The sequence below is a fragment of the Abrus precatorius genome, unplaced genomic scaffold (genome assembly GCF_003935025.1).
Source record: "Abrus precatorius isolate BTA unplaced genomic scaffold, Abrus_2018 Scaffold9, whole genome shotgun sequence".
Lineage (NCBI taxonomy): Eukaryota > Viridiplantae > Streptophyta > Magnoliopsida > Fabales > Fabaceae > Abrus > Abrus precatorius.
The window spans coordinates 7,909,342-7,927,241 of NW_020874439.1; the positions used below are offsets into that span (position 1 = coordinate 7,909,342).

The window sequence follows — 17,900 nt, forward strand, 5'->3', positions numbered from 1 at the left end:
AACAACCAAATGTTAATGTTAACATACTTATGTTTTGTGTTTAAAGATAAAAGCAACATATCTCAATACCAAATATAAAAGTGTACATCATGTAGCAAGTAGTTGAATAAAACATAACATACACTAATTTCTTTGGCCTCCTGGCTAACAAAATCTCCATTTGCATGTTTATATGTAACAGTCCATACTTCTCCCCTGCTAACTTTTCAACCAAACTCTAGTTCATACAAAGTTGAAAAAGAATGTGAATTTTATGTTAAAAGCAAAATTATATTTTCATTATTTATAATTTATGCTTACCATCTATGCCCTCTTTCATGCAATGCTTTTGGTTCCGCCAGTGTGAGGAATTATATGTTTCTTTCTATTATCTCTATTTTTCTGGGCATTTTTCTAATAATCAACAATGAAAAAATTATTCTCAATCACAAAAATCATAAGGTAAAAAATATGTTTTTTTACCTTTGTTTTTAAACTTAGACGGTAATCAACAAAAGAAGCCCAATGGTCTCTATTTACTCCATCTAGGACCATCTCAATCAACTGCTCTCTGTTACGTGTACTATTATCCCTTTGTTGCCACAATTCTTTCATATACTCTCTCCAATTTGAGTTAAGTGATTTGAAGATATAACTCTTATAAAGGTCAGAGTCAACTTCAAACTTCAGCTGCAAAATAAAAGATAAAAATTAATTGATGTTCATAATATAATTGAAATTAAGGCATAAATTATTAAAACATAAGGTTTGGTTTAGCATGTGTGAGTTAAGTAATTCTAACCTGAATGGTGTGATTGAATACATATTCTTTGTAATCTTTGGGAACTTTTTTCTAGCTAGTGTAATTGATTGGGAATAGCTGAAAGTCCCTTGCAACAGGACCTAAGAACCTATTAAACAATCCCGCACCATCTCCAATTGGTTGTCCTTAATCATTCCACTTCAATATGATTTGTTGATTGAGAGGAAGAGACCAAACATCATTGACTATGAGTTGTTTGGTCTTTCTTGTGCCATTTTCATCTGTGAATCAAAAGTTAGCACATAGATTTAAAAATATTAAATTTAATTCCATTATAATAGGTAGCAATTTTACCAACTATGTCAACAAGCCAAACCGATCAGTTACCATTAAATTTAATTCCATTATAATAGGTAGCAATTTCTACATACAATTTAACCAAATCGATCAGTTACCAATATTTGTAAATGACATGATAATTACCTAAAATAAAAGATAAATTACCTTAAATTCTTCTATGTAGAAAAACTATTAAATTCAAATTTATAGATGCACCTTTTTCTTTTTTTTAGGAACGTTATTAAGTTTCCTATGATCTTTTATGAAATAAAATGATGGATTTAACCAAATACCTTCTTCATGATCATGTTTTGCATAAAAGTCTCATTATCTATCAATGTATCTGCAAATGACATGTGTTCTACACTTCTTAAAGGATCATCCTCCACATTAACTTCTTCTTCCATGAATTCGCTATCAGTTAAAGTATTGATTTTCTTAGAGAGAAAGACGATTGACCATGACTTATCAATAGGATCTGGGACGTAAACACTTGTTGAGCCAGTGATGCAAGGATAAATGAGTCATTTTGATAACTCACCTTCTTAAAGTCGACTCTTATAAAATCAAACTCCACTTTTGTTGTCAACCCACTTGCATCTAAACACTGCTACTTAAAACTTAGTGTCATCCAACTCTCATATGTCTTCAACGACCCTAAAGTATGACATGTTGACATAAATGGGATTTCTATCATGTGCACTGGATATATGTAATAATTAATCAACAATAGTTACCCTACTATTTTGCATTGTGCTTTGGTCATCGTGCTCTTTTGTGTAAAACGTGAAGCCATTAATGAAGTAAGAAGTGTATGAAAATGCATCAATACAAGGACCTTTTGATAACCATTGAATCTTCTTTATAACATTATTATTCTCTATCAACTGCTCACCCACATGTTCTTATAGCTATGGAATGAATCTCTAGTTATGTTCTTTTATAATCTAATTCTCACCTTTGTTAGGATTTCTACGCTTTAATATAGACTTGTGCATGTTGATATAAGGTTCTATTTCAAGGGTGTTTTGTAAAACATACAAGGGTGCTTGATCCCATTGTAGTCTAAGAACCTCTATTTGTTTACAACCAGTGCTACCTTTCCCTAAAGTTCTGCCTGTGTGATGCGATTATGGAAGACCAACTAATTCAACATTTGATAGGTATTCATTACAAAATTCAACAACTTCTTTGACTAAATATCATTCAGCAATACACCCCTCTAGTAGGCTTCTATTTTTAACATACCCTTTTAAAATCTTCATATATCTTTCAATGGGATACATCCATCTTATATATGTAGGGCTACACAATTTTGTCTCTTCCACCAAGTGAATGGTCAAATAAACCATGATATTAAAGAATGGAGGTAAAAAATACATTTTAAGTTCATAAAGTTTCAGCTATCTAGTTTTGCAAAGTTGGTAGTCTTGCAGGATCAATCACTTTGCTACATATTGCCTTAAAAAAAACACAATTTTGTGATTGTCACGCCAACATTTTTTGGTAAAATAGACTGTATAGTAATATGAATTAAATTCTCCATTAAGATATGATAATCATAAGACTTTAACCCTTTTAACTTTAGGTCCTTCAATAATATGAGACTTTTAATCTTTAATGAATACCCCTCAAGAACCTTAATTGAATAAGAAGCCTCACAAAAAGCATGTTTCTTATTTTTAGAAAGGGTACATGCTGTTAGTGGTAAAAATGTGCATTTTCCCTTCTTCATTGGTGCTAAAATGGATCGTATTCCCATCTTTACCATGTCAAGTCGTGCATTGATGTCACCTTTTTTTTCCTATAATGTTTAATAACGTACCAACAATACTTTCACAAACATTTTTTTTCAACATGTATAACATCAACGAAGTGTCTTTACGTGTAATGATTTTTAATAGAGTAACTGAAAGAAAATTAATATCTTCTTATAACCTGCAGTTGAAATTTGTTTGGCAAATGGTTTACCAAAAGTAATTCTGATGTCCTTAACCTCTTCAAAGATTTGTTCACCTTTCTTCAAATAAGGACATTGTCATTATTCACAACTTCCATTAAAAGCTTTTTTCATATTTATGAAAAGATGACTTCATGACAACTATCTACGATGCCCCATGAAATTATTTTTGTGACAATGTTTGAGTCTCATATAATCTGTTTTTTCAAAACATATTAGGCATGCACATTGACTTTTTTGCTATAACCAGATAGATTTCCGTATACAGGAAAATCATTTATTGTACCATATAACATTACCTTCAACATAAAAGATTCATTTCTAAACCCGTCATATAGTTCAATGCCAAATTCCCACAACTTCAAATCTTCCATTAAAGAAGACAAGTACACATTAGTGTCATTTCTAGGTTGTTTAGGACCAAAGATTAACAAAGAAAGCATCATATATTTTCGCTTCATGTAAAGTCGTGGAGCTAAATTATACATTATCAAAATCATAGGCCATGTGCTATGGATGCTACTTTGCATGCCATGGGAGTTCATTCCATCGGTTGGCAAAGCAAAACATATATTCTTTGTTTCTACAGCAAAGTCTTCATATTTATCATCAAAATTTTTCCATTGAGGAGAATCTGCTGGATGCTTGAGCTTACCATCTCTAATTCTGCCTTCAGCATGCTAAGTTATCTGCTTTGCATTTTCTGCACTGCAAAATATGTGTCTTAATCTAGGTATTATCAAAAAATACCGCACGACCTTTGCAGGTGTATATTCTTTCTTCAAGTACCATGACTCGTTACACTTTAGACATTGACTTAGTGATGCATACTCATTTTGAAACAAAATGTAGTCATTAGAACAAGTATGTATCTTCTCATGGGTCAATCCAATTAAAGCAAGTACTTGTTTAGCATTATATGTTCTCGTAGGTAACATATTATCCTCTGGTAGCATCTAATGTAATAAACTTAGCAAGTCTGTGAAGCTCTTATTAGTACATCGATTCGAGACTTTTAAGTTATAAAGCTTTAACACAAAACTCAATCTTGTGAACTTTCTACATCCATTGTACAATGGTGTTTCTGCATCATCTTTCAACCTCTCAAACATCTTTGGACAATCTCTAAGATCTTATTCAACAACATTTGGAATATCTTCAACATGATCACGATCCTCTCTTCTTAATGTCTCTAAGTAATTGAGTCCGGATTCCATGTTAGGTGATGTACTTCCACCTTGACTCTCACCATGCTTTGTCAAACAAGTATATTTTTCGTCAATCCTATTGTACATTAGATGTTCTTCCAATTCTTTTGCATTTACTTGCATCATATTCAAACAATACCAACAAAGGCATGGAATAAAATTGACATTAGTAGCATGCTTAATCTTAAATCCAATAAACTCCTTCACTTCATCTTCATATTCTTTAGTCAAATGATCTGCTACCATCCAACTTCAATTCATATTTGCTCAAACTATGATTATGATGGATGCATTTGGCATATACTTATTAAGTCTCACATGGTAGGGCCCTATCCCATTTGAGAACAACTTTTTTCATGATTTAATTAACAATTGTTGCTTAAATCTTGTATTTTATACTTGGCAAAATTTTGGCAGCATTTCGCATTAATCTCCTAGAACATAACTTGAATATGAGATGATTTACCTCAATTAAGCATGCACCAAGAGACAATGAGAAATGCTCAAAACCAAAATTTTTACAAGTATAAGATACAACATTATAAGAAGCATTTGCTAACCAATGAATGTAAAACTTTATTCACAAACTGTCCAACTTGGACAATTTGAGATTGAAAATAATGATTTATTCAATCATTACTTTCAATCTCAAATGGAAAACTAAGGTTTCACTCAAATTTAGATTTCTTCACATAATTCCAAAGTACAATATTCATTAACAATTTACATGCATCCATAACATTTCATAGGGCATAACATCAATTAATCTCAAATGGGAAACTAAGGTTTCACTCAAATTTAGATTTCCCCACTTAATTCTAAAGTACAATATTTACTAACAATTTACATGCATTTATAACATTTCATAGGGCATAATGACAATTTCATTTATAGCAAACAGAGCAATAACAATGTAATGGGGCCAGAGCATTTATATTGGTCACAGATCACCTCAACCTAAGGATGAGGGAGGGGACTTTTGTAACTATTCAACATAAAAAAAAAAGTGTCTCAGTGAACAGAGGTTCTTTTCACGTTTTTCATGTCTAAACACACTCAGACAACATAGAAACGATGATGAATATACCTTCGTAGTGCAAATGTGATGTCACCAGCGCAAATGGTGGTGTAGAAGCTTCTCAGAACACAGTGAACAGAGACAAATTTGGAGGTAAGAGTGGGTGCAAGGATACAGATGACCAAATCTGGGGCTAGAGTTTATTTTGAAATAACACCTAAGAGAACGATTACCGTGGAACCACTCTCCAAAGTCCACTTCTCAGAGTGGCTCCACATGTCAACCACTTTCTAAAGTCTACTTGTAAGAGCCTTTATTTAATAACTGCTCTCCAAGTAAACTTTAAAGAGCGGTTCCCGGTGAACGGCTCTCATAAGTATAAATTAGAGAACGACTGTAAATGAACTGCTCTCAAAAGTGGACTTTGGAGAGCAGTTCGGCGCTAACTACTCCCTTAGTGTTTTATAAAAAGCAGTTTTTACTAACCACTATTCAAGTTGGTGCTCTAAAAGCCATTTTTTTGGCATAGTGCATGACAGTTGGAAGAATTTTCTTTTTGTTACCTGTTGCATTGCCTGGTGTTCTGAATGTTATAATGCAATTTTTAATAAGTCTGAGTGAAGTTGTAGTCCTAGTCCAATTGCCTCACACATACCATGAAATTTTTGTGTTGCAGCCATATAAAACATAAATGGTTGGGTGCAAGCTTGTGTCACGAAATCTAGTCTCTATATCATTCGAGTACAACTTCACGTGGATGTTTATTTGCTATGAGAATTAAGAGGTTTGGTGGGTTGCATGACTATTTAAATTTTGGTACAGTAAAATTCTGCATGTTTGATAAGTCTGTAATTAGGCTCTCTTTTACAACCCATATATTCATATTTGACCTTTATTTTATTTAGGTTTTACACTAATTTATATATTAATTGTGCAGTTTGGTATAAAGAAGCCGCAAATGAATTTTGGATGCATTCTGGGCCCAAATTGAATGAAGATTAGAGTTTCGCAGCAGTCAGCATGCCCAGACCTATTCAGTAAGCACAGGGGTGCCTCAAGCCCATGCACAGTCGTGCTTAAGGCCTTGTATGGCCGTGCTCATATGCAGGGAGCCCAATTATGAAGAGTCTTTAGGGTTTTCAAACTCTATTAAAAGGGAGACCTCAGGCATCGTAGTGGACTCCATTTTTTGAGATTGGCTTTTGTTCTGGGATACATCTCATCTCGTCTCTCTTACACGGGATCTTTGGCACACTTTTGGCGGGATTTAAAGCTTTGAGCGATCGTACTTGAAGATCAGGAACTCACATCATTCTAGTTTGCTTTTCTCTATGGCTTTGTTTATGATTATTTTAGCTCTTTTCTTTAGCATGAGTAACTAAGTCCATAGCTAGGGCTATGGGAACTATCGTTCATGAATTTATGGGATTTTGATGTTTGAATCTAAATTTGATTTCCGTTTTGTGACTAGATTTTACCTTATTGTGCTTCTCTCTTAATCCTAATTAATAATATTGTTAGGTGACCGTACCTTGATTAATTAATAGATCTATAGGGTAAAAAGAGATAAAGGCTTAGGTGGACCAAACCAACCTTTCTCTTCTAATCGTTATTAACTTAACAGGTTCATAGGTTCGTTAAGCTTTCTTAAATTGATGTCTTGCATGATCATTAAGAATGTTAATTTAGAGAAAAGAATATTAATATTGCATGACCATTGGGTATTAATAGTATTCGTATGCATGATTGATAATCACAAGGAAATCGAATTTAGAGTTAAATAGAAAAATAATATAAAACATATGCCTTAGGTTTCTCTCCGATAAGTTTAAGCAAGACGTGCATTGTATTTCTTGCTCTTAGTTTTATAGTTGATTTTATAAATTCTTATTTTAATTGATCTCATATTTTTGAAGCTTAAACAATTGAATTAGAAAATTCTTAGTAATTAGAAATCAATCCTTATGGGATGATATTTCGGAAACTTAATTTAAGAATCCTTTATTACTTCTCGATGGCTACACTTGCCCTCCGAATAAGTTTTTGGCGCTGTTGCCGGGAATTGCTTTTTCAATATTAAGAAAATCTCAAATTTAATTGATTTGAGAAATTTTTATTTTTCATTATTTTAATTCTATTTTGTTTATTGTTAAATCTCTTTTTATAATTTTTGTTTTTTATTTTATTTTCTTTTATTTATTTTATAATTTCTTTTAATGTATGTTCACTCGTCCTAAGTGCTCCATAACTTGTTTATTTGATCTGGAGATTAAGAGAACAACATGTAGACAAAGAAAAGAAGTGAGAGAACAAAGAATGGCAGAGGGAAGAAGATTAATCCAAGATTACATGACACCTACTGCTAGAGGCACCCCTGGAAGCATCGCGGCCCCTAATGTGGAGACCAACAATTTTGAACTTAAACCAACACTCATAACCATGGTCCAGAACTCCATACAATTTGGAGGCATGGCTAACGAAGACCTCAATCTCCATCTGATAAAATTTCTCCGATTGACGGATACCATCAAATATAATGGAGTCTCCAACGATGCTATTTGACTCCGCTTTTTCCCCTTCTCAGTATCTGAAAAGGTGAATGCATGGTTTTCCTCACTCCTAGCCAATTCCATCACAACTTGGGAGGATCTCACTCAACAATTCTTAGGAAAGTACTTCTCCCCCATCAAGGTCCTCTAAGCTTATGACAGAAATATGTTACTTTTAACAATATGAAGCTGAATCCTTATTTGAGGTATGTGAGCGATTTGGAGAGCTTTTGAGGAGGTGTCCTCATCATGATTTTTTGACATAGAGACAGGTGCAAATCTTTTACAGTGGCTTATCAATTTCCACTAGGCTACAATTGATGTCGCAGCAGAAGGGTCCCTCATAAGAAAAGATCTAGATTATGCATACAAGCTAATAAATGAGATGACATCTTCCAGCTTTTAGTGGCACATTGTTGACTCTTACAACATCAAGAGGAAAGAAACTGCCCAGTCTTCGAAGCAGAGAGCAGCAGCCCACCAATGAACCAAATGGCAGCCATTGCAAAGCAACTAGAATCTTTAATGAAGGCTCAAGACTAACCTGTAAGGGCTCCTGCAAGCCCAAAATTTAAGCAAGAGGAGGCAAATTTCATGGGCAGTCACAATTCAGGGTGAAGGAGTAATCCTCCTAACGCTTGGAGGAATGGTTTGGAAATTAAAATTCAAGCGTGTATTGCCCTCCCTATATGCAAAATCAAGAAGCAAGACCAGAAGGGAAAGAAGCCCCTAGATCTCAGTCCAACTTTCAAGAACAAATGATACAATATGTGCATTACTTTGATAAAAGGATGACAGAGATTGAATCCAAGTTGGACTAGCATATTGAGAGAACTGATGAAAAGTTTGCAGAGGTCAAATCTGAAATACAAGCCAACTCTTCTAAGATGAGTGCACAATTGAAGCAAATTACGAACCTTCTGAGTCAAAGAGTGATGAGAACACTACCATCTCAGCCTGAACCTAACCCAAGGGAGCAATGCAATGCCAAGACCCTTAGAAGTGGAAAGAAATTACAAGAATCGTAGAACCGAAGCACATGCACGCCCGTGCTTGTTGAGAAACACGCCCATGTTGATTCTACAGGAACATCCGTGCTTACTGATGAGCAAGCCCCTACTACAATAGAAGCATGACCGTGCTTATACAAGCACGTCCATGACAATGATAACAACACGGCCGCGCATCACCGTGAGCAAGGCCATGCTTTAAGCACAAAGCCTGAAAAAGATAAGAAGGAAGAGCCTCTTATTCAATCAAGGCCCTATGAGCTTAAAATACCTTTTCCACAGCGGCTGCAAGGTCACCCTCCTTATGATGAAGAGTTTCACAAGTTCTTGGACTTATTGGGCAAAGTGCACATCAATATGCCTTTCATTGATGCTATCTCCAAAATGCCGAAATATGCTAAATTTTTAAAACAGATTTTGACTAATAAGAGGAAGTTGGGAGCACATGAGATTGTGAAGCTCACCCAAGAGTGCTCAGCTATAGTCCTTAAAAAGTTTCCACCTAAGCTTAAGGACCCAGAGAGTTTTACTATTCCTTGCACAATTGGAAAAACTCATATTGATAAGGCTTTATGTGATTTAGGAGCAAGTATTAATCTTATGCCTTATTCTATTTTCAGGAAGCTTGGAATGCATAAACCTAAGCCGACCTCCATGTCACTTCAGCTGGTAGATAGGTCGATCACATACCCCAAAGGCATAATGGAGAATGTACTTGTAAAAGTTGGGGAGTTTATATTTTCAGCTGACTTTGTGGTGCTTGACATAGAAGAAAATGATGATGTCCCCATCATACTAGGGAGACCGTTCTTGGCCACTGCAAAGACCATTATAGACGTACAAGAAGGGAAGCTCACACTAAGGCTAGATGATGAGGAAGTTGTATTTCAAATTCCCAATTCTTTCAAGTACCCTTCTAGCCAAGAGTCTTATCACTTTGTAAGCACTGTGGATGTTGCTTCTCCTCCTCCAAGTTATGTGAAGCATGGAACCGCAAGAAGAAGGCCTAGGAGGAAGCAATATAAGAAGAAGAAAAGACAAAAGCTTAAACCATCTATTAATAAGCCTCCTAATTTAGAACTTAAATTTTCTTCTCTTTATTCTAATCCCCATCTTATGAATACTTTTTCTGATATAATAGGTGTTGAGGAGGCAAAGCTATTAGGGAGACGATTACATATCAAGGGAGTCACCTCTGAGACTCATGCCTTCTTCCCACCATAATTTAACAAGAGCTTCAGGCTCGTGACGTTAAACAAGCGCTCCTAGTAGGCAACCTGTGTCTTTTATTTTATTTCTTTTTGTTTATTTTAATTTTTCTATTGTTATTTTTTTTTTAGAATAAAGAATAAGCATATTGAAAGATTGCAAGAACTGAGTTGATTGATCCCACACACACTTTTGAGCTCTGATATGAAAGCACGCCCGTACTAATCCCATGCATGGCCGTGCATTCAATCACAGTTGTGAGAGAAAGCTTTACATCATAAGCATGGTCGTACTCCCTCACTCGAAGCCGTCACGCCAAGAATTATCAGGGAACCTCTTTCCTTTTATTTAATTGTCCTCTTTGCATGCTTTTAATTTGATTGCTTTCAAACATTGAGGACAATGTTTTGCTTTAAGTATGAAGGAGTAGTTCCTAATTATATGATTGTTGTTGTATGTTCTTGAGTAAAGTGTCTATGGTAATTTTTTTATGATAATTTAAAACTTTTCCCCCCATGGAACCCAATTTTTCCAGATAGAAGAGCATGCTGAGTAATTATTATTGACACTATACTTTCATTTGGAAACTAATAATTAGCTAACTTCCTTACTTTTATGCTCTACATTAAATTTTAAAACACAGATATGAGTTTTGAGTCTTAAAGGGGATTTCTATCTTAATTTAATTAATTGTACCCCTTTTCTCATTGTTTTGTGTGATTAGCTCCTTAGGATTTGTGCTCTAGAACTTGACTTGGAATTGACTTAAGACTTCTCTATATCTCTCATGTGCAAAAAGAAAGAAAGAATGAATGAAAAAGAAAATGAAAAAAATAGAAGAAAAAGAAAAGAAAAAATGTTATATATGATTGAAAGGAGAGAGGAGTAAAGATATTGTTTATATACAAAAATATAAAAATTACTCTAAGAGCTTCATTTGTAAACTTAGGGGATATTTATAATTTGTTACCCCTTTGTATATCCCCTTCCTTTCATTTATCTCACCTCAATTATTATAACTCATTGGCCACATTATAACCTAAAAAAAATCAAAAATTTTTACTTGCATTTAATTTATTTAGCGGGGAGCCGGTTCATAGTCAAGCCTATGGTAGTGCACTTTTCTTTAGGAGAACTGAGTGATATCTCATTTTGTCCTTTAGTGAGAGAGAAAGGTAGAGTACCTTTGTTTGACGTTTGAGTGAAAAGTATGGAATTATAAGATTCTATTTGGGAATCCTTTTGATTGCTTATGCTCATTGATATTACTCTTGTTGCTTTCTTTATCTCCGTTGTTTCGGGTTCCATGTGTAGTATTATGTTTTAAGTTATTATGTTATTCTCTTAACCAGCACTTTGCTTGAAGACAAGCAAATAGATAAGTACGGGAGAGTTGATAAGTCTGTAATTAGGCCCTCTTTTACAGTCCATATACACATATTTGACCTTTATTTTATTTAGATTTTACACTAATTTATATATTAATTGTGTAGTTTGGTATAAAGAAGCCGCAAATGGATTTTAGGTGCATTCTGGACCCAAATTTATGGAAGATTAGAGCTTCGCAATAGTTAGCACGCCCAGACCCATTCAATAAGTACAGGGGTGCTTCGAGCCCATGCACGATCGTGCTTAAGGCCTTGCACGACCGTACTTATCTGCAGGAAGCCCAATTATGAAGAGTCTTTAGGGTTTTCAAATCCTATTAAAAAGGAGACCTTAGGCATTGTAGTGGATATCATTTTTTGACCTTAGCTTTTGCTCTGGGATACATCTCATCTCATCTCTCTTGAACTGGATCTTTGGCACACTTTTGGCGGGATTTAGAACTTCGATCGATCGTATTTGAGAACTGAGAACTCATCTTATTCTACTTTGCTTTTCTCTATGGCTTTGTTTATGATTGTTTTAGTTCTTTTCTTTAGCATGAGTAACTAAGTCCATAACTAGGGCTATGAGAACTATCGTTCATGAATTTATGGGATTTTAATGTTTGAATCTAAATTTGATTTTTGTTTTGTCACTAGATTTTACCTTATTGCGTTTCGCTCTTAATCCTAATTAATAATATTGTTAGGCGACCGTATCTCAGTTAATTAATAGATCTATAGGATAAAACGAGACAAAGGATTAGGTGGACCAAACCAATCTTTCTCTTTTAATCATTATTAAATTAACAAATTTATAGGTTTCTTAAACTTTCTTAAATTGATGTCTTGCATGATCATTGAGGATGTTAATTTAGAGGAAAGAATATTAATATTGCATGACCATTGAGAATGTCTTGCTCTTAGTTTTATAGTTGATTTTATAAATTCTTGTTTTAATTGATCTCATATCTTTAAAGCTTAAACAATTGAATTAAGAAGTTCTTAATAATTAGAAATTAATCCTTATGAAACAATATTTCAGAAACTTAATTTAATATCCCTTTATTACTTCTCGATGGGTATACTTGTGCTCCGAACAATGTTCTTGAGAGTTCTCAATTTGGGTTTATAAGAATGTGAAATACGAGGTTAATATTCACGTGAAAAAGGCTAAAAAGGTAGTTAGCTAGTCCCAAAAAAATTTTCTTGCTTGACACTTAGCATTATCTAATCCATATTGTTCAAGCAACCAAGAAAAAGAAAAAGAAAGGTCTTGTCATGTGGCCTTTGAATTTTGTATGCACGGTATAAATGTCCATAGAATTTGCTATTCTCGAAATTATACCAAGAAATAAAATGCTTCGTGTCAACGGGTATATATATATATATACACACTAATATTTATGTTTTATTAGTTTTTGAATAAAATGTCAAGAAAAAATATTTTTCAGGATATAAACTGCAGTAATAAGTATTAGGCTTTAGGTATTTATTGAGTATAGAGATGGGAATCAAAATTTTATTTAATGAATATATATATATATATATATATATATATATATATATATATATATATATATATATATATATATATATATATATGGCATAATTTTTTTAAATTGAAGTTTAAAGGTTGATGTGTGTTATGGTATCCTGGCTAAACACGACACATTATTATCCCCAATTTAAAACGCATACATGAAAAACCTTGTCCTCTATGAAATAGAAGATTTGGGGTAACGGTCCAAAATTAATATTAACTGGTGCATTTTCGATGAACGGTGTTTGTTGATGTAGTGCTTCGATAGATTGCTTTAGTTACATCATTTTTATTAGAATGTTTCTTTTGTAATTCAGGTTAGATTAATTTTAAAGAAAACAATATTTAACGTAATTATAAAAGAATGCAGTTTGATTTTAATTGGTTTGAAAATCAAATTAAAAATAAATCTATTAAATCAGTATTATAAATCTCAAACTGATAATTGACACGATCTAAGTACTACGTTAGTGGGTTATTGGTTGAATTTGTGAGTTAAAAGTTAAATTGATTAAAACAGTGTATAGTAAATATTAAACATTGTACACATCCTACGTAAAAGAAGTTTGGTCTTGTAGTTACGTGTTTCTTCTCTCCTGCACCACGCTTAATGAAAGTACTTCATAAGAGCTTCTAAAGTTTACGAAGAATATAAAATTGTTCTACAACAAAAGGTTTAAAACTTTTTCACACACTGGTTTAAACAAAATTGGCTAATTTACCATTTTTTTCGAGTTATTGATTTTTTAACGAGTTAAACCTGTTTAATTGCATAGCCAATCTAATTAAGAACTTTTAATAACATTGTATTCAATCCAATTACTTGTAATTTTAATTGGATTATTTATTTTAGCTTTTACCTTTTTTTATATTTTGTAACGAACAACGCTTTCTTCATTAACTAAATATATGACATCTTTAACTAATATATAAATGCCTTTAGTGACTAATTCTTTATTTAAAAGACAACTCCTATTAATTAAAAAAAATTAAATATTTAATTTAAATACACTGGTTGTATAAATATTTTTAACATTGTCATCTAATCATGGAATATAATATAAATAAAAACTTCAAATTTCTGTAATAATTAACATAAAAATTATATTTACAATTAATTAGAAAATTATATTTACAATTTATTCTAATTAATTGATAACGTAAAGAAAAATTTACACTGATAATGCACCCAAAAAAATTCAAAGTTAAATACATAAGACATATGAAAAGTACACCACTTGTGTTGACTTTAATATTATTAAGAATATGTTAACAAATATTTAGAAGTGTTGTTAATAAATGGTGTAAGATGCATTAGTAACAACACTTTTTACTTTTGAAACCTCCATATTATTAGACATATTTAATCTTATACGCTAAATATTAAATTAATACTTTTTAAAAACTATTCTAAAAATTGACAAAAAAAAGTAACTTAGATAAAAAAAAAAAAAACTTAAATTCACGTACAGAAACTACTTTTGTTGTCAACTTCTCTCGATTCCTTCGTACCCTTGATCTTATGTTTTTAATTAATATTGTATTTTTTGTGCTCGTGCTAGATTGTCAAAATTCCATGATGTTTTCTCTACCCAAACTTCGTTATAATGAATAATTGGGCTTGATCAAGTCGCAGCACCATCAAATGATGTAAAACCAAGTAGCATTTTGTATTTGACAAGTTTTCCTTACTAGAAAATTTTCTTTTGAATAATGATCTACAATTTTAACATTACCTAAGCCGTGTAATCTACTGTGGTTCGAAGTGTAGCTTCAAATAATATTCAAATCTTTCGTCAACTATATATAAGTCAAGAATAATCCAAAGAGTCAAAGAATGATAAGGTAGAAACTAGCACAATAAGAATTAGATGACCTAGCGTACTATACACTACTGGTAAATGATCTAAGCTAAACCATTCAAATCCTCTTTAATTTACCGATCTATCATAGCCCGCCTTAAACCATCATAACCAATGAGAATCAATTTGGTTTTATTCAATTTCTTTATATCCAACCATGCCAAATCCTAAAAACTAGTTCACTGAAATCAAGTGGCGATTGTTGTGAATGGAAAGGAGTAGCATGCAAAAAGTGAGTCAAGTGACACATAATTGGTCTTGCCATGAGTGAATAATATATCACCGGAGGCCTACAATTCAAGTCTCTTCAACCTTCAATATTTTCCGAATTCAAATTTGGCCTCCAATGACATCCATTCTTTGATTCTTTCAAAGTTTGGCTAGCTAAAGAATTTGAGATATTTGAACTTGTTAAATGCTGGACATCAGGGACAAATTCCAATTGAGATTGGTAAACTAACTAAGTTATCTAGTGTTGGTTTGTCTACATCATTTACCTCATAATGCAATTGAAAGAGTCAGAGTGTGAGAAAAATATTTTTGTCCAAAAATAAATAATATAGAGGGTGGACTGAACATATGGTCTTGATCCTTGGTTGAGGACTGTATCTAAAAACTTGTAATTCCGTCATTTTATTTATGAAATTTTAGTCTATTTTTTATTAAAATTTTTATTTATCACTTAAATTTATTAAATTTCTCTTAATTTTACTGTCAAAAGTGATAACAATACAATTTTGATTAAAAAGGTTAAATCATAAAAAAAAAAAAAGTTGTTAAAAATAAGTAAAGAATGTGAATTTGAAAATTGAATTTAGAATCAAAATTTTAAATTTTACAATAGAAAATCACATATTTCTTTATAGATAAGTTATATTTTTTTTTTAAAGAAAATTATATTTTTTAGAAGTCAAATTATTTTTTCTTACCTATTTCATTACATTTAACTAACTTTATAACTAGGGTTAAGGTGAATCTTTCGCATACTTTATGTGATATCTTTGATTATTGACAATTCTAATTCCTATGTGATATCTTTGATTAATGTCAATTCTGATTCCTTTGAAGACTAATTTTTACCTTAGTGTGCGTACGTTCTATGTTGTAATTTGGTCACTTTTAACATCTCATAGTTGATTGCATGATTGTAACTGTACCGCATATAATTAATAGATCTATAGGGTAAAACAAAATAGGAAATTAAGTAGACCAAACTTAGTTTTTATCTTTGAATTAGTTATTGAGTTAATAAACTCACATGTTCTTTATGTATTCTCTTTTTTTCCACCTTGCATGACCATTAGGGTGATCGTTTAGAAAAAAGAATGTTGATATTGTATAACCATTGAGTGTTCTTAGCTTTAAAATGAGTGATTGACAATCATAAGGAAACCATGATTGGGGTTAAAATAAAAGTGAATATAAAAAAGTGTAAAGGTGAAACCATATCTTCTAGCCACTACAACAGAAAAGACATTAAGAGTGATTTTGTATCGTTTTAACGACTGATTCAAACCGCTCTAATAAGCACGATTATCCAAATTGATGTCACTTAGATAGTGGTTCATCTAACTACTTTCTAAAGTATGAATATGAACCGAGAATATGAAATTTAAAATTTCTTTCTTTATGAGTTTTTTATTACAAACTAAAATTACTTTACTATTACGTTTAAATTTAAATTTGTATGTCTAACATTTTAAATTTCTTTCTTTATGAGATATTTAAACTTGTTAAATGCTGGACATGAGGGACAAATTCCAATTAAGATTGCTAAACTAAGAAAGTTATCTCCTATGGTTTCTCTACATCATTTACCTCATAATACAATTGAAGACTCGAGAGTGTGAGAAAAATATTTTTGCCCAAAAATAAATATTTTAGAGGGTGGACTAAACATATAGTATTGATGGTTTATCAAGGTCGACGACGGTCTCTGATAAGATAAATTGTCATTTTGTCATTTTATTTATTAAATTTTAATATATATTTTTTTATTGAAATTGTTATTTTATCATTTAAATTAATTAAATTTTTCTTAATTGTATTGTAGGGAACGGTAACAATACAATTTTGATTAAAAAAGGTCCAAATCATAAAAAAAATAAAATTAAAGTGAGCAAAGAATGAGTGGGGTTAATAAATGAATTTTGATTTCAAATTAAAATTTAAAATTTGAATAAAAAATTTGAATTTTATAAAAAAAAATCATATATTTCTCTATAAATAAGTCATATTTTTGTTTTACAGATAAAACATATTATTTAAAGCTAAATTTTATCTTTTTGAATTTTACACTCTATATAAAGGGCCTTACACACTTGGAGACTTAGGCTTGACCAACTTTTGACGACTATTCGAAGCATTTGATAGAAAAGATCACTAGTGAAAATAAAGTATCTTTTTGGTATTCAACCAAGTGATCATGAGCATGTTTTGGAACAAAAACTCTTCTCCCTTTATGATTTCTTTAAGTTGAATTTTTCCTTACCTATTTCATTATGTGTAACTAAATTCATAGGTAGGTTACGGTGGATCTTTTGCACGATTTATGTTATCTCATTGGTTAATGACAATTCTAATTCCTTTTCAAGATTGATTTTTACCTTAGCACGCGTATGTTTTATGTTGGAATTTAGCTATTCTTAACATCTCATAGTTGATTGCATGATAGGTGACTATACCACATGTAATTATTAGATCTATAAGGTAAAACGAGATAGAAAATTAAGTGGATCAAATTTAGTTTTTATCTTTGAATTAATTATTGAATTAACAAACTCATAAGTTTTTTATGTTTTTCCTCATTTTTTACCTTGCATGACCATTGAGTATTAATAGCTTTAGTATGAGTAATTGATGATCATAAGGAAACTAGGATTGGGGTTAAACGAAAAGTGACATAAAAAAGTGTAAAGATGAAACATATATCCTAGCCACTACAACAGAAAAGACATCAGAAAGCGGTTTTGTACCATTTTAGAGAATGGTTCAAACTGCTCTAATAAGCATATTATCCAAAGTGGATATCACTTAGAGAGTGGTTCAATAATAATTGCTCTTCAAAATGTGAGTATGAATCACGAATCTAAA

At 31.9% G+C, this 17,900-nt stretch overlaps 1 non-coding gene across 1 annotated transcript; it reads right to left on the reverse strand.

Annotated features, from left to right (window-relative positions):
- Positions 1-7,965: 7,965 nt before the first annotated feature.
- LOC113851770 lies at positions 7,966-8,072 on the reverse strand. Its single transcript, XR_003502335.1, has one exon. It is a non-coding gene; the product is annotated as a small nucleolar RNA R71 (small nucleolar RNA).
- Between the last annotated feature and the right edge of the window lie 9,828 nt (positions 8,073-17,900).